Raw genomic sequence first — 25,878 nt, forward strand, 5'->3', positions numbered from 1 at the left:
GCAGCTGTGGGGAGCCCGCCTGGGTCCCTCGACCTGCCCTAAGTGGGGGGCCCGAGCAGCTCCTGCCAAATGTCCCTGCCTCCAGCCCCCCACCCAGGGCAGTTGGTGGGACTTAGGCTCCCCACAGCTGCCTGTGTGGCTCTCCCCTGGCTCTCACTGGACTCCAGTGTGTGTGTGTGGGGGAAGCCTCAGAGCCGTAGCCTGGCCACGGTAAGAGCCAGGCAGGCAGCTGTGGGGAGCTGTGGTGGACCCTCCACCTGCTGTGGGTGGGGGGCCTGAGCAACCTCCACCCAGTGTCCCTGCTCCCCAGGTCCCCCACCTATGCCAGGGGGAGGGACCCAGGCTCCCCACAGCTGCCAACACCGCTCTTACCCAGATCAGGCTCCATCCAGGGAGGGGGGTGCCTCAGAGCTGCAGCCCAGCCATGATAAGAGCTGGGCGGGCAGCTGTGCGGAGCTGCGGTGGACCCTCCACCTGCCCCGGGTGGGGGGCCCAAGCCACACCCGGCTCCTGCCCCTGCCCCACAGGTCCATCAACCAGGGCAGGTGGAGGGTCCATGCCATGGTGCCTCACAGCTGGCCCCCCGGCTCTTACCATCAGAGCTCTGCACAGATACAACATTTATAACAGCATCTGCGCTGCTATCCACAGAAATGGTCCATGGATATTTGCATCCATGGATGCAGATATCAGCGGATATAAAGCGGATACCCGTGGATTTGCAGGGTTCTATTAATGATTCTTGCATTTGTGAACTGGGAACCTTTTGATAGGGAATGAAGAGCTGCCGCATTATAACCTTGTTTTATTTTGGGGTTCTGAGAGGAACTGTTCTTACTATGATAGATCTGTGGATTATGGCACTTCATATAAATAAAAGGATTTGAATTTGCCCCTAAGAGAGACAGTATTCCATTGCGCAGGTGAATTTCAAGGGGAAAACTGTGCTCCTGGCATGACATGGCCTGCTGCTGGATGGTGCTTGGGCAGGGCACCTTGTGACACTATTCATGAAAGGTAGGTTACAAAGTTGGTGCAAGACTTTTTTTTTTTTTTTTTTTTAAATGAGCATGCACTGAGAAAATAGTATACACACAAAGAACTGCTCACATAGCCTTATAGAATGCATCACACCCTGCATAGGAAGTCATGTTTGTATTGTCTTTCAGAACTGGTATCGATAAGGCTTGTATCAATGGATTCTCATCCAGAAGTAATTGAAATTATAAAGCTAGTTTAAAATCTCTCTCTACTCCACTCTCCTCATATGCACGCACACAAAATTTACAAATGTTTTTGTGCATTTTGTGTGTGGGAGGGAAGAAAGTTATTATTCAAAAAAGTAATTAAATTGAATTTTGGAAATTTAACTAGCTCTAAAAATTTAAATGTAAATCCACTATATGGACTCCACATTCACATTTTATGGCATGGACATGTGCCACCATTATGTCTTTTGATGTTATATACTGGAGAAAACTAACTATTAGCAATGACAGAAAACTGTTTCCTCATATTGCTTTATACTTCTGGTCCTCAGTGAACGTATTCATATAAGCTGTCTACCTACATAAAACAAACTGCAATTTTTGTCTCTGGCAGGTTTAAATTTTTGTGCAATCCATAAAGGCAAGGGCAGAAATAATTTGGGTATCACTGACAATTGGGATAGTACCAGATGCTGTATAAAAGAAAGGTAGAACCGCAAAATAAGCAATAGAAGTGTCAGTCTCAACAAGATATAGAAGATTCTGCATATCCAATTGAAGAACATTCCCCAACAGCTGTTATGAGAAATTATAAGTCACAAGAACAGCATTGCTCAAGCAGGGAACACAGACAAGAGCATGAGTTTATTCTTTCAGAAGAAACCCAGTGACTTTTTGGAAAAAATGGCATAACAGAATGTATGGTTGCTGATGGGTATGCTATATTATACTACATAATACAAACTTCAGACAAAGGGAAAAAAAGTGGCCAAGCCAGCCAAGACTTCAAAGTGGGTGTCATGCCATTGCTGATCTTGAAGTATTTTTCCATATCCCCTCCTGTGCTTAATTTGTTGATAGAACAAAGCACTAAATGAGGAGTGCCATCATGGGAGACTGCCATGTAGTATCTTCTGTCTCATTGAGATTACCACTGCTACTGGTTGTTTGGCTTCTCCATCACTCTTTCCATCAGCCTTCAATTTCCTAAGTGAAATGGACATAATTATTACCTTCAATTTCAATGGCAGAAACCTGTAAGGAAAAATTAGAATCCAGAGACCTTTGATAGGTCTGGTTGTCAAACTGGACACACTTAGAACCTACACAATGACCTCTATGTTCAGTTCAGAGGGGCATAACACTCCAGGTGAATGGGCACAATGATACTAAACAGATGTTTGTGAAAAATAATGTACAAGTAAAGACACACCATGTTAGAATGTTGCGTAGGTCGCTATTCTAAAATATCCCCACAGTTCCTCCTGAAGACTTTCTTCATATTTAAGAGGATAAGCTTTGGCTAGTCAAGCACCAAGTTCAAAAATAGCTTCTTTAGTGTGGGAAGTGAATTTCTAAATCTTGTGAATCTGGAGCTGACTTCCATGAATAGGAGAGGAGTACTAGCATGAGGTCTCCACTCACACACATCTGTCTAATGGCCCCATATTCTGTATTTCTTGCCTAATGGCAAGTGAAGAGCAGAATGACTCACCCTGGAAGCCTGCATATAGCTTCTGCTAAATATGGGGCTTAAGATTTTGGTTCATAATCTGGATTAAAGTTCAATAATGCTACATATACTCAAATTCCATGATGCAATGTATAGATCTGTATTACATATCTATTAGCCATACCGGTAAGGTCAAAATAGTCAGAAAATGAAGCACAAACTCTCAGGTTTCTGAAAAAAAAATCTTTTATCAAAAACATATTGAAAAGGGGGCAACAACAAAAATTAACTTGAAGAAAAACAATCGCTTAGTGCTGTGACACTTGATCATTTAGCTGTAGGCAAAATTATTGTTGTTGGTCTAGAGATCTAAAATTGTAACATTTGCTATACTTTTACTAAATACCACAAATGAATGTTTCTGCATGCCTGACTTTGTAATCAGAGGCTGTCAGGCTGCTGTTTGTAGGTAGTGTGACGGGGCAAGGCCAGATGGCTATAGAAAAGTAGTGGGAGATAGATATATTAGCTCCAGGCTAAACAAATCCCTGGTACCAGGATAAGTGAAATGGCAGCTGCTCCAGGTCAGTTAAGACACCTGGGGCCAATTAAGAACTTTCCAGAAGGCAGGGAGAAGGCTAGGTTGATTGGGACACCTGAAGCCAATCAGGGGCTAGCTGAAACTAGTTAAAAGCCTCCCAGCCAGTCAGGTGGGTGTGGATGCCAGGAGTTTTAGAAGGAAGCTTGTGTTGTTGGAGAGGCTGAGTAGTACACACCATATCAGGCACAAGGAAGGAGGCTCTGAGGTAAGGGTGAAGTGGAGCTTGAGGAAGTGAGGGCTGCTGTGGGGGAAGTAGCCCTGGGAATTGTACATGTCATGTTTCTAAAAGGTCAGCTACCATAGCTGATACTATTAGGATCCCTGGGCTGGAGCCTGGAGTAGAGGGTGTGCCTGGGCTTCCCCTGCCCCCACCTTTGCCCTCTGATTAATCACTGAGACTAGGAGACAACAGACTGTGCAAGGAAGGATAACTTCTCCTCACCTCCCTTGCTGGCTTATGATGAAAATGGCTCAGTAGACTGTGACCCTTGTCCCTAGAGAAAGAAGGGTTATGTGGAGGGTCACGGTGAGCCTCTGAGGCTTGCAAAATCTGCCAGGAAATGTGGGACCCATGGAGGCAAGGACAGAGCTTTGTCACAGTAGCTTCACTTGCAAATGCAGAAACAGATTTGGTACATCAAAGCTGATAATGCAGGATTAAAAAACTTACTGCCCTACTCAAATTTTCTGATTTGAGTGAAATACTGACTAAGATTATTTGTGCTTTTCCATTGTTAAGTTAGTGCATGCATGACTGGGCAACTTTCAATTACAGAATACCTGAAGCTTTGAAAATCTCGAATCCTTGCACAGGACTAGTTAATAATATTGGTATCATGCTGTGATAAAACCACATTTTTAATCTTACAGTATTTAAGGTACATAAAGCACCACTGCTGTTAGAGATTTACTGGTCTCCCACTGTTCAAGTTCATGTTGTCAGCAATAGTGGAAATTCAGCTTTTAGCTCATAGGCAGAGAGAGGAAAAACTATGGAAAAAGCAGATGTTATTCAAGGGCCTTCCTTCTATTAAAAAACAAAACAGTTTATGTCCCAAAAGTTTGCTACTTTACATACAAACCATTTTGTTACAAATGTATCGCAGGGGAAATACGTTGACATTCATAGTATATGTATAGCTCTTACTGGTCATCACCTTTGAAAAACCAGGCTTTTCTCTTTTAGGGGGTGCCTAAATATGGTTGTAGGAACTTAATTGTAGATGCCCACAAATCTTGGTCAGAAAATGGAGTAGGAATGTTCAAGGCCAAGGACCATGACAATATTTCACAGAGAGAATGGAAATGGGAGAGCTGAAATAAGAAATGGGACGTGCGGGGTCTTTGAACAGGCTCCATGTGAATTAGCTCTGGAGCCTGAACAATCTCATGTTTTGTGTTACCTAAATTATTTGCAAGCAGTTTGATCTGTCCGTACTTTTTTCAGCTGGAGGTCTTTCTATCAAGAAATTCTTCTCACAGCACCCTTTTGCTAATCTTTTCGGAGCATTACAGTGTAGAACACACGATCTTGAACTTTCACAGTGAATTAGAACATTGTCACCCCCTGGAAGCAGCTGATAATTTAACATTTTGATATGAGCTAAGAGAACATTTCATCACACTGAATGTGCTGCTTCCATTGCATAATTTGGCATCTGTGAGCAAAGAGGTTAATATACCCATAAATAATTGGATATTTCTGCACCAGCAAGTCACTATTTAATTGCTTTTTATAAAATTACATGATTTCACCATCGCCTTCTTCCCTATAAACTGCCTGCCTTAGATGGTGTAAATTGGCATAGCTCCCTTGAAGCCATTGGAGCTACTCTGATTTACATCTGCTGAGGATCCGGTGCTTTGACTTTTGCAGCTTCTGTTGAGTAGAGAATGCTGATATATAATTATATTTACACTGGTGGCAATATATTTATGGGTCATGTGATACTATGGGGAGAGTGATTCATAATCAAAATATGCCCCTAAGATGTCTGGCTCTGTAGATATTTGACTATTAAGTTGAGAGCTCTGACACCTCTCGTTGTCTGCTTCAACAGAATGGTTACATTCCTGGAATCTTGAAATCTACTCCTGCCTATAGTGGTTGCCTGCCCTGCAGGGAGAGTTCTGTTGAATAATATGAAGTTGCAGCTGGGGGAAAAAAATACTCACTAGTTGCAAGGTAGGTAGGACTTCAAGACTACAGGTGATTTGGCCTTCAAGCACAATGCCCAGATTATTTTCTCTATGAAGATTAAATTTACACTGTTTTATGACCAAAAATGTAAATTGCCCTCCTCTTCATAGCAATTTATGACCTGTTGACATTTCCAGGTCTGCTGTGAGCTGCTATTACTGCCAGCAAATGGATGACATTTTATTGGGGGTCTTATGGTCTGATATAGGATTCTGAGTGGAGGCTTTCAAAATGTCTTTGGGGATTTAGACACTGTCGTAGGATTGCTGCCCCCTTTTAAAACAAGTTAGGTCTCAGCCCTCTTGTGACACAGCTGATCTGCCTTCCCCAGTGGAGAAAATGATTTAAGACACATGACCGATGATTATGTGACTAAATCAGGTTTCTGCAGGAGTAGAAAAACAGACCTGTGGACAGCCAAGTGGGGCTTGCAGCGTGAAGCTCGAGGAAGGGCTGGGTAGAAAGCACGGGCTGGAAACTCTGTTTTCTTTTTGGGAAGAAGGCAGGTCAGGTCTTGCATCTTCTCAGAGAATACCTATATAGGTTGTGCCCAGCTTAAGGCTCGGGTGGAAGACTTTTTTGTGTTTGTTTTGAACTTCATGTTAATAAAGCAAACCCCAAGGAGAGCTGTTATTGGGCTCATGAAAATCTCTGGTTATTGGGCTCGTGAAAGGGGGGAAAAGAGGGATGGTGCTGCAGAGCTGTCCCTTACTATGAGAGGGTGATCAGGATGCTCCTGACCCTGGTACAGACACATCTTCCATTGAAATTAATGGAAGATATGTTTAAATTCCCCAGATTACTTTGGAAATCTAAATAAGAACCTCATACATTTTGTTTTGTTCATCTTGATCTAGCGCTTCCTCATCAAGCGTTTGGAGTTTTTTGATAATGAGCTTAGCCTCCCTGTGGAGTATGACCCTTTGTTTTGGTTTTTGGAAGGTGCATGGGCAGGCAGCTGTGCCCTTTCTCATAGGCAAGTACCATGACTTCCAGTATGTCACCAAGTGACACATTAGCACTGAATTCCTCATGGGTAATTGGCAATTCTCAGGAACATCACAGCATACGTTTATGGGATCGTTTATCTGGCAGCACATTTCTAACTACATAGCTAGTAGGCTAGAAATGTCATTCTCGCCTCCTTATGATAAAATTTAGATTAATAAAAACACTGAAACGGGAAGGGATTCACAGAGAGAAGACAGGCTGCTTGAAACTTTGAAAAATACAAAGTAATGTTGGAACATAAAACTGATTTATTATGGAAAGTGCGTATCATCATCCCCATTTTACAGAGTGGAAACTCCAGCATGAAGAGATTAAGTGACTTGCCCAAGATCATACAGGAAGCCTATGGGAGACCAGGGAACTGAATCTCAGTCCAGTGCTTTAAGCACAAAAATATGCTTCCACACTAACAGTCTGGGGAACACCAGGGTATAAATAACTACTTAAAGGAACCTGTAAAGACTTTAATGACCACCACTCTACTGCATTTGATATAGATTACGTATAACATGGACAGGTTGACTCAGTAATGATTGCTTTATATGTACTAACTTGTTTCCAGATTTAAGTAGCTGTGAGATTAAAAAAAATTCTAAGAAGTATAGGACCATAAATAAAATACACATACACATGCTATAAGGCACTTACTTGGCATGGGTCATATTTTCAAAGGAATCTTCAATGGGAGTTGAGAGGGCTAACCCTTCTTACAATCAGTTTTTCTATAGCAGTCTTAAGCCTTGTATATACTAGGCTTTTTAGGGACTTAGACATTGGGACTTAGACATTGCAACACTTGATATTGCAGTGCCTAATTTATAGGCAACCTAACTAAATAGTCATTGAAGCAGGGACTGGAACCCAAGTCTCCAGGTTGAGTGCCCTAACCACAGGGCTGCAGAGTCATTCTCCCTCTCCCTGCCCACTGCATATTTAATTTATACAAAGTGGAAGAACTTCAACAGGTGGGATTGAGCAAGACCCACTCCAAAATACTCAGTAACCTGGTGTCTAGGGAAGTCTCCTGGGAAGTGGAGACCTGGGTGCAAGTCCCTGCTCCAAATTGGGCAGAGTGGGCTTTCAGCCCTAGGTCTTCCACCTCCCCAGAGAATACACTAATCATTGGGTATATTAGGGACACACATGCTCACCCTCAAATTTTCTCTCAACTTGCCCCTGGCTGCCTTTGTGGGGGGCCTCAGCATACCTACTGGAATGGATTTCTGCAGGCAAGGTCTAGTTTGTAAATGCTACTGGGTTTGAGCTAGGGTGTGAAGCCTTGATGCCCCTGAACTGCTCAGTTGGCTTTGCACATGCCCACCAGCAGAAACGTAGGCACCTAGGGGACTTTGCCAGTGGGAATATAGGTGCCTATAGGATTAGGTAGCAGCTACATGGGGGTTTTGAGGATCTCAGTGGCATCTAAATGTTAGACCTTGCCACCTAAAGTAGCAGTTAGGTGCTTATATCCCTTTGTGGAGCTACCCCTTAGCTGCTGGTGTAGTCACATCAATGTAGCTGCACTAGTGCAAACCCCTGCTATTGATACACTGCACTGGTGTAAAGTATGAGTTGCAATCTCAAATGAAGGTAAGAGGCACTGGTGCACTAGGAGTTTGCTTCCATGCAGTTACACTGGTGTAGCTACACCCTGGCTAAAGCCCTAATATAGACAAGGCACTAACAGCATTTTTCCTTGCTCCTCATAACATCCTACATCTCTGATGCTCCTGAAAGCCTTCAGATAGTCTGAATAGGAGGTGCTAATCTCAGTTGATGATGATCTCAGTTTTTCCAGCTTCCATGCACTATTGGCACTAACAGTCAACAGCCCCTCAAGATTTGATAGTACCCAGAATTGAGTATGATCTTAGTCAATAAAAAAAGATACTTTGCTCGTCTACTGAATACTCTGCTTCTTCTATACTGTGATTATTGTGAGACAATGGCTACAGCCAAATAGCTATTTCCCTTCTGTCCGATGAGGGAGATGCAGTAATAAAAATAAAGTGGTCCTCAAGTACCATGCTGCAATTTTCATAAGTTTTTTATCTTTTGTTCATAGTGGTACATAATGGCTGCAGTTTCAATCAGATACTAGTGAACCTTAAGAAAAATAGCATTTCTTGTCAGTTCCCTTTCCTCAGTTCTATCCAAAATAATAGTGGTGATAGATAAAAAGTACACATGCAGTTTTATTTCTTTTATAAAAAAAAAGTTTATTCTGTTTTATTGACACTGTCCATCTTTTATCTGTGCTCAGGGCAAAAAGCAATAATGCCAGTAAAAGGTAACATTTCAGAGGAAAAAGTTATAGGAGACTGAAATTCACACCACTGCCAGCCCATAATTGGAACCTTAGCTCTTGAATTCTCTGCACTGCATAGAGGAACTTCAACCACAATTTTGCCTTTGTGGAGTTTAAAACTGATCTCCCTCCGCTTCCATCCTGCAAAATGTTTAATAAACATTAAAGGAGACACCCTGAGTGTACATTGTTTTCCACTCACTCATCAGGGAAAGAATCTTAAGAATCAAACAAATGGGCATAAAATAAACCATCACTTACAGGCAGCTTTATCTAAATGTCTTCAATTGCTGTGGCTGTGGAACCATGCGACAGCACACATAGATCCTACCAAGGGACTGGAAGAAAACAGGCTCTTTCTGTCTCTGTGAAAAACCACAGCTGTCTCCCTGAAGTGGGGGATTGTCAAGGTGTAGCAGGTATGAGCTGGGTTCATCAAACTAAGTGAATGCTCTGAACGCATAAGAGGAATGGGCTGTGGGAAGATAAAATTGGCAGTGTTGGAAGCTAGGATCTCCTGGAGAGTGATGGTACTGTTGGTGGCAGAGCCCCCTCATCAAATTCAAATCTTGTTTACACAAAACCTGTTTAACCCCTGACTATGGAAGAGTTTGTTTGTTTGACAAGGGCTCTGAATCCAGGCAGGAGTTTGGCCTTATTTGTTAGTTTAAGCCTTACCTCTGGGGAGCAGCTTGAGGGTTATGTTGACTGGGCTCATTTGTCCCTATTGGTTGGAGTTTAGTCACTGAGCTATTGGCCCCAGCTGGAACTGTGGCTCTTCTGACTTAGTGTAACTTCCCTTTCACATTTCATGTCTCTACCTTTGGCAGCCACCACCAGGAGAGACTATTTAACACAGTTGTAGAGTATTGAGTTGATTAGGTTTTAGTCTTATGGTGAGGCAAATCTACTATGGTTGTGTAAACCAGGAAAGAGTTTAATTTGTCATGTTCAGCAAACTGCTTTTACCTTCCACTATGTAACAGCTTTCTGTGCTTGTGAAATAATTTAAAGTATGTGTCTAAAGAAGAAAGAATAGATGAAAAGGTAACATGTCTCAGGTCAAAGAAAATCCTATTTATACTTGGTAGATTGGGGAAACTTGTATGCATGTCAGCTATATGAATTCTAATCCTTGCAAGGACAATAATATTCTGTGTGTCAAAGTTCCACTAAGGCCACTTTAGCTTATATGTTGTGTGCAGCCTAATATCCAACTTTACACCCCTTTTCTAAACTTGAAAAAATGAATTTTGTGTGTGTGAAAGATACTAGGAGAGCTTGACAGAAATCCTTTTTATACACAGCTCAAGTCATGCATGGGTAAATACCTTGGACCTGAAGAAGCAATTAATAAAAAGAAGTCCAGAAGAATGGTCTTATGCCTAAAACTACAGACTGGCACCAGTGTGGAATGGGTTGTATTCATAGTTCCTGTCGTGAACTTTGGTAAGATGCTGAACTTCCTTTTGCTTTATTCCACTTCTCCCTTCCCCAGCCCTCTTTAAAACAGGCAAAATACATCCGGCAGCATCTACCTCACAAAGATGCTGTGAAGTTACACATTAATGTTTGTAAAGTGCTTTCAAGTCCTCAGAAGATGTTGTTTTATTTATTTTTTGCTAGGATCAGCCTCACTTCTACCTGTAGAGGCTGTAGATTAATGTTGAACTGAGGGGTGGCTTCAGCCCTACTGAAGGTAGTGGGAAACGGTGGCCATGCTGAATAAAGAAGTGCAAAGAAACTTCAGCTGGAGAAATTTTGTGTGATCTTGGCTAGCATATTTTGTACAAACTGGAGCTTTGTTGTAACCTGATTGTGCAAGTGAGAAATAGTGCTGTATGAAAGGTTTCACAAGTAAAGAAAATCTGTCTAGTACTGATATTTCTTGAAAGGTTTGGTGGCAGGAATGGGAACCCTCTAACTTATTACTGTTACAACATGTGTGTTACTATACTAGCTATAGGGAAATCATGATTCACCAAAGGTAGGCAGGAACACTTCCAGTTTTGATGAAAGTTTTGAATCTTTTGGGAGGAAAAACTGAAAGCTTTTCAGGAAAATTTTAATTTTCCGGAAAGTCCCTTTTTATGAGAGAAATTTTGAACAAAAGTTCAACCAGCTCTAGCTATAATAAAATGAGTCAAATTGTGCCCGTTAGGCACAGACACTTGCTGGGGGTAATGTGGCACGAAGGTACCTCAAGATACAATACATCTCCATGCTCCTGGGTGCAGAGAGGGCCTGTGTTGGCTATACCATCACTTAAGCTGGTATAGTGTGTTCCTCTTTCTGTGGTAACAAAGACATTGCAAATAAATAACTATGGCAAGGTAATATTGCAATTGCAGGGTATGGTTCTTAAGAAATAATGGTGGTTGGTTCCAATGTTCTGTTTTACATTCGATATAAAACTTCTGCTTTCCGAAAAGACCAAAGATTCCCAGGAAGTCACTGCCAAATGCTGCTGTTCAGTATTTATCAGAGGGGAAAATAGTCGGGCTGGCGATTAATCGCAGTTAACTCATGAGATTAACTCAAAAAAATTAACTGCGATTAATCACACTGGTAAACAATAGAATACCAATTGAAATTTATTAAATATTTTTGGGTGTTTTTCTACATTTTCAAATATATTGATTTCTTTTACAACACAATACAAAGTGTACAGTGCTCACTTCATATTTTTTATTACAAATATTTGCACTGTAAAAATGATAAATTTATTTTTCAATTTACTGCATACAAGTACTGTCATACACTCTCACATGAAAGAGATTGCAACTTGCAAATGTAGATTTTTTTTTTTTTTTGGTAACATAACTGCACTCAAACAAAACAATGTAGACTCTAAAGTTTTACAAGTCTACTCAGTCCTACTTCTTGTTCAATCAATTGCTAAGACAAACAAGTTTGTTTACATTTACAGGAGATAATGCTGACTCTCTTATTTACGTCACCTGAAATGAGAACAGGCATTTGCATGACACTTTTGTAGCTGGCATTGCAAGGTATTTGTGTCAGATGAGCTCAACATTCATATGCCCCTTCATGCTTCGGCCACCATTCCAGAGGACATGCTGCTGATGCTTGTTTTAAAAAAAAAAAAAAAAGCGTAAATTAAATTTGACTGAACTACGTGGGGGAAAATTGTATGTCTTCTGTTCTGTTTTACGTGCATTCTGCCATATATATCATGTTATAGCAGTCTCAGATGATGACCAGCACATATTTGTTTTAAGCACACTTTCACAGTAGATTTGACAAAATGCAAAGAAGGTACCTGTCATAAATATAAAGGGAAGGGTAAACCCCTTTAAAGTCCCTCCTGGCCAGAGGAAAAATTCTCTCACCTGTAAAGGCTTAAGAAGCTAAAGGTAACCTCGCTGGCACCTGACCAAAATGACCAAGGAGGAGACAAGATACTTTCAAAAGCTGGGAGGAGGGAGAGAAACAAAGGGTCTGTGTCTGTCTGTATGCTGCTTTTGCCAGGGACAGAACAAGAATGGAGTCTTAGAACTTTTAGTAAGTAAGCTAGCTAGGTATGTGTTAGATTATGATTTCTTTAAATGGCTGAGAAAAGAACTGTGCTGAATAGAATGACTATCCCTGTCTGTGTGTCTTTTTTTTTTTTTTTTTTTTTTTTGTAACTTAAGGTTTTGCCTAGAGGGATTCTCTGTTTTGAATCTAATTACCCTGTAAGGTATCTACCATCCTGATTTTACAGAGGGGATTCCTTTACTTCTATTAAAAGTCTTCTTGTAAGAAAACTGAGTGCTTTTTCATTGTTCTAAGATCCAAGGGCTTGGGTCTGTGGTCACCTATGCAAATTGGTGAGGATTTTTACCAAACCTTCCCCAGGAAGTGGGGTGCAAGGGTTGGGAGGATTTTGGGGGGGAAAGACATGTCCAAACTACGTTTCCCAGTAAACCCAGTTAAAGTTTGGTGGTGGCAGTGGAAATTCCAAGGGTAAAATTAACTTGTACTTTGGGGAAGTTTTAACCTAAGCTGGTAAAAGTAAGCTTAGGAGGTTTTCATGCAGGTCCCCACATCTGTACCCTAGAGCTCAGAGTGGGGGAGGAACCTTGACAGTACCCATGTGAGATTTCTAAGGATAGATACAGCACTCAACCCAATGTTTAAGAATTTGAAGTGACTTCCAAAATCTTAGAGGGACGAGGTGTGGAGAATGCTTTCAGAAGTCTTAAAAGAGCAACGCTCCAATTCGGAAACTACAGAACCCGAACCACCAAAAAAGAAAATCAACCTTCTGCTGGTGGCTTCTGACTTAAATGATGAAAATGAATATGCGTCGGTCCGCTCTGCTTTGGATAGTTATCGAGCAGAGCCAGTCGTCAGCATGGACCCATGTATTCTGGAATGGTGGTTGAAGGATGAAGGGACATACGAATCTTTAGCGCCTCTGGCATGTAAATATCTTGCGATGCTAGCTACAACAGTGCCATGTGAATGTCTGTTCTTGCTTTCAGGTGACATTGTAAACAATATGTGGGCAGCATTATCTCCTTCAAATTGTAACCAAACTTCTTTGAGTGGTTGGCTGAAGTAGGACTGAGTGGACTTGTAGGCTCTAAAGTTTTACATTGTTTTATTTTTGAATGCAGTTATTTTTTGTACATTCATAAAAAGAGATTGCACTACAGTACTTGTATTAGGTGAATTGAAATATACTATTTTTTACAGTGCAAATATTAGAAATATGAAGTGATCACTGTATACTTTGTATTCTGCAGTGTAATTGAAATCAATATGTTTGAAAATGTAAACAAACATCCAAAAATATTTAAATAAATGGTATTCTATTATTTAACAGTTCTATTCATCACAATTTTTTAATTGCTTGACAGACCTAGAAAATAGTGTGTGACTATGAGATAATATTAATAAATATTAGTTTGTATTTACAGCACCTCCAAAGATCAAATTGACTCATAGGTAATCTTGGGTCTGAACTGCTCAGAATAAAGTAAGAGGCAAAACTTTGAGGATTAGGATCAGGTTTCATAGCAGTGTGTCCTGACCTGTATTAAATTTTTGTCTGTCTCTCTCATAAACTTGCAGAAACTTTTGATTGCATTTTTTGTAGTTTCGTTTGTATGATATCCTTCATATAGTCTAGTGAAAATGTGATTAATTAGAATCTTTAATATTACTGCTATTAATCTAGCATTCCTGTACTACCTCAGATGGCCTTTATGTGCTGTTTATATGGCGCTGATATCGTACCACTGTTAATAAATGCCACTTAACCATTCTTGTATGCTTAATATAGATATCTGGAATTACAGTAGGGTACAAAGTTTCCCCATAAAAATCAACCAACAATACACAAGTCTGTCTATAAAACTTGCAAGTGAAATGACCTCTTTATTGAAAGAGACAAGTGGTAATACTACTTGCAGAGATCTGGCCCCATAGAAAAGGATGGAGAGTCAATGTGGAGGTCAGTTACACCTAAGTTCTGATTCCTGCTCCACCACTCACTTGGTACATGGTGTTAGGAAAGCTGATCTGCGCCCCAGTTTTCCAGCGATATGTAGGAATAATGCTCGCTCGCCTCACCCAGGAATTGTGAGTTGCCTTATGTTAAAGTCTGAAAGCATCGAGACACTCGTATGGAAATATCATAGAAGGAAGAAACAATGAGGAGTAATTATTTAATGCATAACATTTTGATTATCTAAACCACTGCATAAGTGGTATTAACAGTCAGAGCAACTAATGGTGTGTGGTTCAAGAGCTGAGACACTCCATAAGGAGAGATAAAAGCATTACTACATATTTAACCCAGTGGGCTAGTAATTGAGGACAAATGTGTACAACATCACACCACTGCAAATTCAACACCCCCAGAAAAAAGAAACAAAACCCCCAGCAATTTTGATTCCTTGATTCTTATATTTTACCAGTCCTGGTGGTATCAGACCTCCTTCCAGAGCTTAAAAACTTAGATTAGCGAAGTTAGTAGTGGGAGTAACGTACATCATTGGTGGTTTAGTTTTTGTACTGTACCTGTAAATATAAGTTTTATGGAAAGCACAACCAAAGCAGTGTTTTGCATTTGGATCTGGAAGTGTGATAAAGATTTGTGATCTTTCTTTGTTCTGCCAGGACTGAATTCCATGACTGAAGGCCAGCTGTGGTGAACAGCATAGGGGGCTGAATAAGATGACCTCTTGATGTCCCTTCCAGCCCTAGATTTCCATGAGTCTATGAAAATAACAGTTTGCCGCATGGGCTTGAGCTCCCTGTAACACTCCCACAGTGAGCTGTTTCCTCTTTGAATTTGCTGATGATACTTAGAGTGTATTTTGATTAGATGATATCCTGGTCTGTAAGTGAAACAATAGCTCTTTGCACTGAGTGGTGCTATATTATTTTTCAGAATGCAGGCTGGATTGAAGAGGTGATTCACCAACTATAATAGCTCTTTGCAAAGAATTTTTGCGACAGAGGAGGAGAAAAATGTTCTCTTAACCTGAAATACAGCCTCAGCATAACTTGTCAGAATTCTTTGCATTTAAATCTGTCTCAGCCCTAGGTTTTGGCCATTGACTCTACATTTTGCACCCTCTTCTCTTTCATCTGACTCAAGTCATCCAAGAGCCATGCAGATGTGTGTGGGATATGTAGAGAAAAGCCAATTCCATAACCATTGTGTTGAGTTGATGGCAAGTGTGTGGTGATAGCAACTCACCAGCTCTGCAGCATCTTGTTTTGTTGGTAATCTGTCATCATTATGGAGTGCACTTTGGAATTTGGTAGGATCCATGAGCTTTCAGGACTCGACATAATAGAGTGACTTTGCTGTTGCCTAGAGGCATAGAGAGAATTCTGGCAATTGCTTTTCTCAGATGGTGTTCTGCCCAAGCTAGGGACCAGCTAGTGTTGTTCACTGCATCCATATGTAATCCAAAGTGGATACATGTGGATCTTAGTGTGGACCAAATTCTGTTTGAATTGTGAAAGAGACAAGTTTTTGCGCTTACACAGACCTCTTCTTTAGATCTGGGAAATGTAGTAACTTTGGTCAAATGAAAGATATTACCTCACCTGCCTTGTCTCATTAGTTAAGGCTTTCTTCTTCTTTTCAACAGCTCTACCCAAGAGTTTACAATGTATTCTACCAGCATTTGAGTCAATTTGTCTTTGATATACCTTTTTTTTTTAAATCTTCTCACAAGGTCCTTTAAGTTTCTTCTTTCCCAAGGGAACTTTAATATTAAAAATGTGAAACTGCGATCAGAATGAATTAAAGTTTTACTGTTTCCCATATGAATTAATTTCTTCCATTTCTTGTTCTTGTTACAACCTTTGTCATGAGCATGAATTAATACAAAGTTTCATTGCTTAATAGTCTATCTAAATTATGGCAGAAGAATGAAAGTTTGACCTTTGTAGTATATTGTCTTCTGGTTGGATTGCCCCTGCTCTTATTTTCATAAAACTATAACCAAAAAGAGAACTGCAAGAAGGTGGTTTAACAGCAGACCTGTGTAAATGTCAGTGGCGTGTGTTCTCAAGGTTTTATGGGACCCATATTTTGAGGGAGGGAGATTTGGTTCACACTGGATTTTCACCTCCGGTGTCTTAATTGATATTCTGTTTTGGGTTATGTGGGTGTGTTTTTGCCTTATTCTGAAGCGTCAGATTGACCACAGCTGGTGATGGGACACTGGACCAGTGCTGTGAGGTGGTACACAGAATACTTTGCTTACATACTTGGTTGCCCCAGGTCAGATTGGCAGGAACCTGGGAGGGGTTTCACCTTGTTCTGCAGCATGAGTTGTGGATTGCCTGCTGGGATCATTTGGACATATCTCCTCTCATCAATTCCCTAGTATTGCAGGAACCTTGGGAACTGGTGGCACCTTGGTCTCTCCTGTTCTCTGCCTGTGGCACACAGCAGTTTAGTTAGACCAAAGCATTTCAGTCCTTAGGATTCTAAAGTCATTAGGCTCAATATAGGGGCATCTGAGTTAAATGTATTGGCCCATGATATATAGGAGGTTGCACTAATGATCTAATGGTCCTTTGTGAGCTTAAACTCTATGAAATTATTGGGATATGAGCCTGACAAATCAAATTGGAACTGAGCTGGAAATCATTGTGTTCACCATGGACTTAGGTAAAGATTGTAAATCACTTCTTGGCATCCTCAAGCAGGAGGCCACCACAAAGCTCAGTCCAGCTTTACCCAAATGAATTATCAACCTTTTAGCAAATCTGAGATGAGTTTAGGGTTGAAAAACTAAATCCAAACTATGAAATCCAGGGAAAAACACTTGATTTCGAATTCCATTTCATACATTTTTCACATCAGATTTTTTTTTTTCAGTGAGGAACATCTGAGACTGATTCACTCTGGACATAATTCACTTCACGGCAGAGGGCTTATACAATGGCATCCATTCTACTTGGACTCCCACATGGAGGATTTATGCCCCAATCTTGTGAGCACTTATGCACCTGTAGTACCATTGACTTCAATGGAACTACTCACCTGAGTAAAGTTAAGCATGTGTCTAAGTATCTGCAGGACTGGGTCTCAAAGCAGTCAAGTTATACCAACATAGTCCTGGAGAAATGTAGTGCAGAATCACTCCATTAATAGCAGCAAAAATGAATCTGAAGAGATGGAAATCAATCCTGATATGGAAGACTTGTTACCCAGGGTTTTCAGAACCCAAAGCAGTGGTAACTTAACTCTTTCTCTCCAGGCAGCGTCAGGAACAAATCAGTGGGGACGTAGCTTGATCTGTCTGAATAAATAATTGATACAAACCAGAAGTGCTTTCATCGAAATGCTACTTTTTTATTAGATCTCAAATGTGCTCATGTGTTCGCACATACACATTCATGCTGCTGCAGTAGGGTTTACAGCATTTCAAAACAAGTATATTTACCTATAGTTAAGAAATGGTTCTGAGGGATCTGTGGCCAGCCTTCCAGGGGGCTCTGCATTCTGGCTAGATGCTGGAGAACTTAGCTGTCAAATCCTTGCCCACAGAAAGCTTCCTTGGACTGCTCCAAAGCATATTCCTTTGCCTAACCTTTTATCACTAACTTCAAACAAAGCACTTAACCTATAGTGTCTCCTCCTGGGTCACCAATGCTCCTAATTTCAGCATAACTACTCATCTCTTATCAGAACAATTCTAGTCATAATGAGACTGTCAGGGCACTTAAAACCAAGGTTGCTTTACTCTCTTCCATACTTGTTAACTTTCAATTTCATCCTCCCATTCTGATTAACAAACTGCAAGCATGCAGCTGTCTGACCTTGCCTCACAAAGGCCTAAGATTTTCCTAACTATGTGATGTTTGGTTTTCTGCCGGCCGTGGCTGAACATACAAAATGGTTGACTGTTGTATTGTCAAATTCTGGGGTAACAGACTTGCCATTACATGTCCCTCCATACTAGTTAAGTCGTGTGTGGGGTGTGTGTGTGTGGTTTTTTTTAAATACACAACATATGTACTTTCTCCCTGGAACTGATTTCAATGGTGCTACACAGATGTAAACCAGAAGTAATGACATTGTGAATCAGGCCCATGTATTCTATTTATGTGCCAATATTGCTCAACTGGGCACAGTTCATTGTTCCTTAAGTAAATACAATATGCCCTACCTTTACATATTAAAAAAAAAGTTAAGATTTAATTGTAGGATTTCTTTTTTGAGCCCCATCTGCAGCATTGTTTTGTATTAACTTTCCAAATGTTAACAAATTCAGTAAGTTTCTTACTTTACTAACTAATATTGGAATTTTTCCACATTCTTAATTAGCTTTTACCTGTATTGCCATTATTTCATAGTGTATTCCAAACTGTATGCCTTCCAAAAAAAGCATAGCCAATGTTATGGCTCCAATCAAGCAACATCAGTTTTGATTAATTACATTTAAGTAGGGAGCTATTAATGAATAATAAACTTTCACATGTTCCTTCCTTCAACTTGTGATGCAGAAAAACAGGCAGTTTCTGGGCATTAGTACACAAAGAATGAAACAGTTAAAACTACATGTACAGGGGGCCTCTCTAACCATTTCTAGAGGGCCATGCAACTATCGCCTTTCTATGCCTTTTAGGGATTGGACTGGATTCTGGTCCAGGATCCAGTCCTCATATGCTGCTCTGGTACAAAAGGGGCCTCAAGAGGCCAGGGAAGAATTCCTCTTGCGTGGGGCTGACACAAGTGTCCCTAAGCTATCCTCCATGCAATCCCATATATAAATAGAACCCTGGAGGTTGGGTAAGAAGAAGCATGCTTATTGCACTCAGCACTTTGGGAATTCAAGGCTGTAAAGCAGTTTGCAAAAGGAAGTAGTAAAATAGAGTAACAACATGGGCTTATTTCAGCCCCGGCAGGAGCCCAGAATCTAGGTCGCATAAAGACATCTTTACCTCCCCTCCCCATGGGCTGAACGTCCTATGCTGTGTCTCTCAGGAGGCCAGAACAGATTCCAGCCCCTCTTCTTCAGGGAAGGTAAGAGTGTTTAATGGGCACTAGAAAATAATAATGGGAAGCTATTGAATTTTTAATCACCACTGGGGACAAGTAAATAATACTCCCAGTAGACATAGCACTACTGTCTTATTTAAAAAAATGGCATGTCATTTACGATGGAAATTGAAATGCTCAATAGTGTACAACACTGAGTTGAAAATCAATTCCTCCACTTACGGAGGATGTGATTTTTAGTAGAAACTTACATTACTTCTTGTTTTGCCTCTTCCATTAAGGTGTTTATGTTGGCAAAGAATGCTGTTAATAAAATATTCCCAAATATTGGTACAGTGACTCTAGTAGGGCAGGTCCTTTACATGAGAACCTATTTTGGAAGGTGTAGTGTGCTATTGCCTAAGTGCTTCCAATATTGTATAAATACTGTGCTTTTACACATTGCTTTTGTTGCTCAGAACAACAGGAATTGATGGTAAATGAAGAGCACTTACAGAATAAGGAAACTAGATGGTAATGGGAACATGCTCGCTGAAAGGATTTGTGACCTTCACAGGATGTACTATGTTTGTCTTTCTTCCACAAGACAGAAGCGACTTTCTCTGTACAAAGTGAAAGCTGGTCTCCATATTGGAAGAGAAGGTTCAAGGTCTGGTGAAACAAGTATCAACCCTGCATTGCATAAGAGAAAATGAAGATTTCCTGGACAGATGTCAGGATATACTTCTATGGGCACAACATTCTGAAGAATTACAGCCTGCTGTAACAGCGGCGACAGACGGACAGTGAAGAAAATTGGCAGCATGTGACCTCCAGAAGAAAAAGGAGCATCCATGTACCAGCAAGGCAGATGCAAGCAAGCAACCGTTTTCATGTTCTCTCCACAGGTACTAAAACAGAGAGTGGAACAGATGGTACATCTGAGGGAAGGGAGCAGAAGGAGATGCCACCAACTGGAAGACATGAGATGCACTGTCCTAGGCATGGGGATTCCAAGACCACCGCTCCCAAAAGAAGGAGGTGGGTGGTGGTGGTCAGGGACTCCCTCCTAAGGGGGACTGAGTCATCTATCTGCCATCCCGGCCAGGAAAACTAAGAAGTCTGCTTGCCAGGAGCTAGGATTCATGATGTGATGGAGAGACTGCCAAGACTCATCAAGCCCTCGGATCGCTACCCCTTCCAGCTTCTCCATGTGGGCACCAATGATACTGCCAAGAATGACCTTGAGCAGATCACTACAGACTACATGGCTCTGGGAAAAAGGATAAAGGAGTTTTGAGGCCAAGTGGTGGTCTCGTCCATCCTCCCTGTGGAAGGAAAAGGCTCGTGTAGAGACCGTCGAATTGTGGAAGTCAACAAATGGCTATACAGGTGGTGTCCGAGAGAAGGCTTTGGATTCTTTGACCATGGGATGGTGTTCCAAGAAGAAAGATTGCTAGGAAGAGACTGGCTCCACCTAATGAAGAGAGGGAAGAGCATCTTTGCAAGCAGGCTGGCTAACCTAGTGAGGAGGGCTTTAAACTAGGTTCACCAAGGGAAGGAGACCAAAGCCCTCGCAGAAGTGGGATACCAGGAGAAAGCATGATTAGGAGAGCTCAAGAGAGGAGGACTCCTGCCTCCTACTGAGAAAGTAGGATGATCAGCGAGTTATCTTAAGTGCCTATAGACAAATTCAAGAAGCCTGGGAAACAAGCAGGGAGAACTGGAAGTCCTGGCACAGTCAAGGAATTATGATGTGATTGGAATAACAGAGACTTGGTGGGATAACTCACATGACTGGAGCACTGTCATGGGTGGATATAAACTGTTCAGGAAGGACAGGCAAGGCAGAAAAGGCAGGGAAGTTGCGTTGTATGCAAGAGAGCAGTATGACTGCTCAGAGCTCCAGTATGAAACTGCAGAAAAACCTGAGAGTCTCTGGATTAAGTTAGAAGTGTGAGCAACAAGGGTGATGTCATGGTGGGAGTCTGCTATAGACCACTGGACCAGGGGGATGAGGTGGACAAGGCTTTCTTCAGGCAACTAACAGAAGTTACTAGATTGCAGGCCCTGGTTCTCATGGGGGGAATTCAATCACCCTGATATCTGCTGGGAGAGCAATACAGCAGTGCACAGACAATCCAGGAACTTTTTGAAAAGTGTAGGACAATTTCCTGGAGGAACCAACGAGGGGCAGAGCTCTTCTAGACCTGCTGCTCACAAACAGGGAAGAATTAGTAGGGGAAACAAAAGTGAATGGGAACCTAGGAGACAGTGACCATGAGATGGTCAAGGTCGGGATCCTGACACAGGGAAGAAAGGAGAGCAGCAGAATACGGACCCTGGACTTCAGAAAAGCAGACTTTTGACTCCCTCAGGGAACTGATGGGCAGGATTCCCTGGGAGAATAACATGAGGGGGGAAAGGAGTCCAGGAGAGCTGGCTATATTTTTAAAGACTCCTTACTGAGGTTGCAGGAACAAACCATCCCGATGTGTAGAAAGAATAGTAAATATGGCAGGCGACCAGCTTGGCTTAACAGTGAAATCCTTGCTGATCTTAAACACAAAAAAGCAGCTTACAAGAAGTAGAAGATTGGACAAATGAGCAAGGAGGAGTATAAAAATATTGCTCAGGCATGCAGGGGTGAAATCGGGAAGGCCAATTCACACTTGGAGGTGCAGCTAGCAAGGGATGTTAAGAGTAACTAGAAGGGTTTCTTCAGGTATGTTAGCAACAAGAAGAAAGTCAAGGAAAGTGTGGACCCCTTACTGAATGAGGGAGGCAACCTAGTGACAGAGGATGTGGAAAAAGCTAATGTACTCAATGCTTTTATTGCCTCTGTCTTCACGAACAAGACCAGCTCCCAGACTACTGCACTGGGCAGCACAGCATGGGGAGGTGGTGACCAGCCCTCTGTGGAGAAAGAAGTGGTTCAGGACTATTTAGAAAAACTGGACGAGCACAAGTCCATGGGACCAGATATACTGTATCTGAGGGCGCTAACGGAGTTAGCGGATGTGATTGCAGAGCCATTGGCCATTATCTTTGAAACTCATGGCGATTGGGGGAGGTCCCAGATGACTTGAAAAAGGCTAATGTAGTGCCCATCTTTAAAAAGGGAAGGAGGAGGATCCAGGGAACTACAGGCCAGTCAGCTTCACCTCAGTCTCTAGGAAAATCATGGAGCAGATCCTCAAGGAATCAATTCTGAAGCACTTCGAGGAGAGGAAAGTGATCAGGAACCGTCAGCATGCATTCACCAAGGGCAAGTCATGCCTGACTAATCTAATTACCTTCTATGACGAGAACTGGCTCTGTGATTGAGGGGAAAACAGTGTTGTTCCTTGACTTTAGCAAAGCTTTTGATATGGTCTCCCACAGTATTCTTTCCAGCCAGTTAAAGAAATATGGGCTGGATGAATGGACTATAAGGTTGACAGAAAGCTGGCTAGATCATCAGGCTCAATGGGTAGTGATCAATGGCTCCATGTCTAGTTGGCAGCCAGTATCAGGTGGAGTGCCCAAAGAGTCAGTCCTGGGGCCGGTCTTGTTCAATATCTTCATTAATGATCTGGAGGATGGCGTGGATTGCACCTTCAGCAAGTTTGCAGATGACACTAATCTGGGAGGAGTGGTAGATACGCTGGAGGGTAGGGATAGGATACAGAGGGAGCTAGACAAATTAGAGGATTGGGCCAAAAGAAATCTGAGGTTCAACAAGGACAAGTGCAGAATCCTGCATTCAGGACGGAAGAATCCCATGCACTGCTACAGACTAGGGACCTAGTGGCTAGGCAGCAGTCTTGCAGAAAAGGACGTAGGGGTTACAATGGACGAGAAGCTGGATATAAGTCTACAGTGTGCCCTTGTTGCCAAGAAGGCTAACGGCATTTTGGGCTGTATAAGTAGGAGCATTGCCAGCAGATCGAGGGACAGGATCATTTTCCCTCTATTCGGCATTGGTGAGGCCTTATCAGGAGTACTGTGTCCAGTTTTGGGCCCCACACTACAAGAAGGATGTGGAAAAATTGGAAAGAGTCCAGCAGAGGGCAACAAAAATGATGAGGGGTCTGGAGCACATGACTTATGAGGGGAGGCTGAGGAAACTGGGATTATTTAGAAAGCTGTTTTCAACTACCTGAAAGGGGGTTCCAAAGAGGATGGATCTAGATTGTTCTCAGTGGTAGCAGATGACAGAACAAGGAGCAATGGTCTCAAGTTGCAGTGGGGGAGGTTTAGGTTGGATATTAGGAAACTTTTTCAGTAGGAGGGTGGTGAATCACTGGAATGCATTACCTAGGGAGGTGCTGGAATCTTCTTCCTAAGAGGTTTTTAAGGTCAGGCTTGACAAAGCCCTGGCTGGGATGATTTAGTTGGGGATTGGTCCTGCTTTGAGCACGGGGTTGGACTAGATGACCTCCTGAGGTCCCTTCCAACCCTGATATTCTATGATCTCTAAGTCACTGGTTCAGATCTGATCTATTCACTGAGCACCATCCATCGTCTGACCCAGCAAACCAAATGAGTATTCCCATAGACTTCACTGAGGCTATTCACATGCTTAACATTAGGTGGATTATTAAGTGCTTTGTGGATGGGGGTCTGAACAAAGTAGGGTCCTTTGGGGGGAAAAAATAGTATGTGATCATGTAATTAAAGACTGTATCATAACACATACTCAAAAGGATCTGAATTAAGGTTATACAAGCAATCCATCAGATCAGTGAGTTCTGCTTTAGGATATTGACTTCAATGCCATTTTAAGCTGGTGCTTAATTGCTACTTAGTTAAAAGCATTTTTCCAGGTATGTTGCTTTCCTATCCCCAGACTTCAATGCATTGAATTTGCTCAAGTGAGTAAAGTGAGCAGGATTTAGTCCTTCAGATATTATTTCATTAGTTAAAAACATAATAGTTGCATCTAGGTTAACAACTCTTACGGTGCAGAATTGACATAGAAGAATGTTAAACATTAGATCCCTATTTATCTTCACAGTTCTAGTTAACAAGTTTAATGTGTTTCACTGTAGAATTTTAATTCTGGAGAATAATTTCTTTTCAAAAAGGAAATCAATATACATCTCTGCACATCAAAGAGAATGGCTGTCCTTTTAATATTAATCTGTAAAGCTGTACAGTCTCACCTCAGAAAGGCATTCAACATCAAAACAACCAACAGAATGCAGAGAAAAGATGGTATCATATATGGGGAAAAATATGAACAAGGGTAGTTCAAAGTCTGATGCTACAGTTATGATCTGCTGCCAGTTCTAGTGTATTCTCAGTAATTCATGAAATGCTATTATTAGCAGTGGAGTGTAGAGCAAACCAATATTATTAGAATGTATCTCTGAGTCTGGTTCGTACCACTGAGCATTATAAAAGCTGATCTCATTGATAAGGATGACTTCTTAGGAAAAAATTATTCCTTTTCCTTAACTTTGTAGGAATACAGGACAATAATTATGCTGCTGATTTAAGTTAAAAGCAGGAAAAGGCAGGAATAAGTCTATGGAAAGAAGATAGGAGTCTGGGCCCTAGATCAACAAGCATTTAAGCATGTGCTTAATTTTAAACATCTCTATTTAAGTCAATGAGACTTAAGCATGTGTAGGTACCAGCAATGATCAACAAGAGAATAAAATGAAGAAATAGTGGCTCCAATTCAGGAATGTAATTAGCACATTCCTAAATTCATCCATCTTTGTGAATGCACTTAAGCATGTGCTTAAAGTAAAGCATAATTTGAGGTACTATTGAGTTAAAGTTAAGCAGGTACTCAAGTGGTTTTCTGAATTGGGGCCATAAGTGGTGCTGTGATGAAAGATGGCAGTGTTCCAGAAACAGAATTAGAAAATCGAAAGAAGGCAGACAGACAGGAGGGTAAAAGCAGCACACGTGGAAAGAAACAATAGAGTGGACAGGGCTTAAAAGCAAAAACATTTGTTCATCTGTTACTTTTTTTTCAAGTACAGTGAGTTAGTGTCTGTGGATTGACAATATTTGAGAACTAAAAAGTAGATTGCAACATTTTTTGACATTTGGGATGTTATGAGGTCTTTTGTTTAACAACACCAGTGCTCAGCAGTGAGATCCTGCTGCAACATTGTGTGGAACTCCTCTGTAGATAATGAAATCCTGAAAAAAATGTCAAATTCCCATAAAATATACTTTCTTTCTATTTAAAAAACTGATAATTGTCTTTCTGTTTTAATTATAGGAGTAAAGGTAGGAGAATGGGTTTTGTTTTTGTTTTTTGGCAATATATCAGATCATGAAGAGCAAATAAAATTCAAAAGCGGAGAGGAGGTCAGGCTCAGCTGTCATTTCCTCAGGAATGTATGAAAGAAACACCACAGAGATCCATCGTGCCTGGAAAGGTGCCTGGAATCCTGGTGTTGGTGCTCTTGTCATTATCTTGTAAATGACAAAAAAAGGTGACATGAAGGAGAATGCGTCCAACAAGTACAAAGCAGACACAGACCACTGAAGGACACCAAGTGCTGTAGTTTCACTAATCATGGTATAGCGTATTAAGGAACAAAAAAGTCTCCTAGGGAAAGGACAGCAGAAAAATGGCAGCTACTCTCTGAAGTATTACTCTTATGGAAGTATTAGGTCTGTCTTTT

The 25,878-nt window shown here is 41.4% G+C and overlaps 1 long non-coding RNA gene across 1 annotated transcript in view; it reads left to right on the top strand.

The window, feature by feature from the left end:
* Positions 1–380: 380 nt before the first annotated feature.
* The window catches only part of LOC141992855 (uncharacterized), a 473,559-nt gene continuing 448,061 nt past the window's right edge, over positions 381–25,878 (top strand). The window contains exons 1-2 of the long non-coding RNA XR_012640668.1: positions 381–1,017; positions 10,089–10,230. This is a non-coding gene — a long non-coding RNA (uncharacterized LOC141992855). The remainder of the gene's footprint in view (positions 1,018–10,088; positions 10,231–25,878) is intronic.

The sequence above is a fragment of the Natator depressus genome, chromosome 8, assembly GCF_965152275.1.
Source record: "Natator depressus isolate rNatDep1 chromosome 8, rNatDep2.hap1, whole genome shotgun sequence".
NCBI classification, from domain to species: Eukaryota; Metazoa; Chordata; order Testudines; family Cheloniidae; genus Natator; species Natator depressus.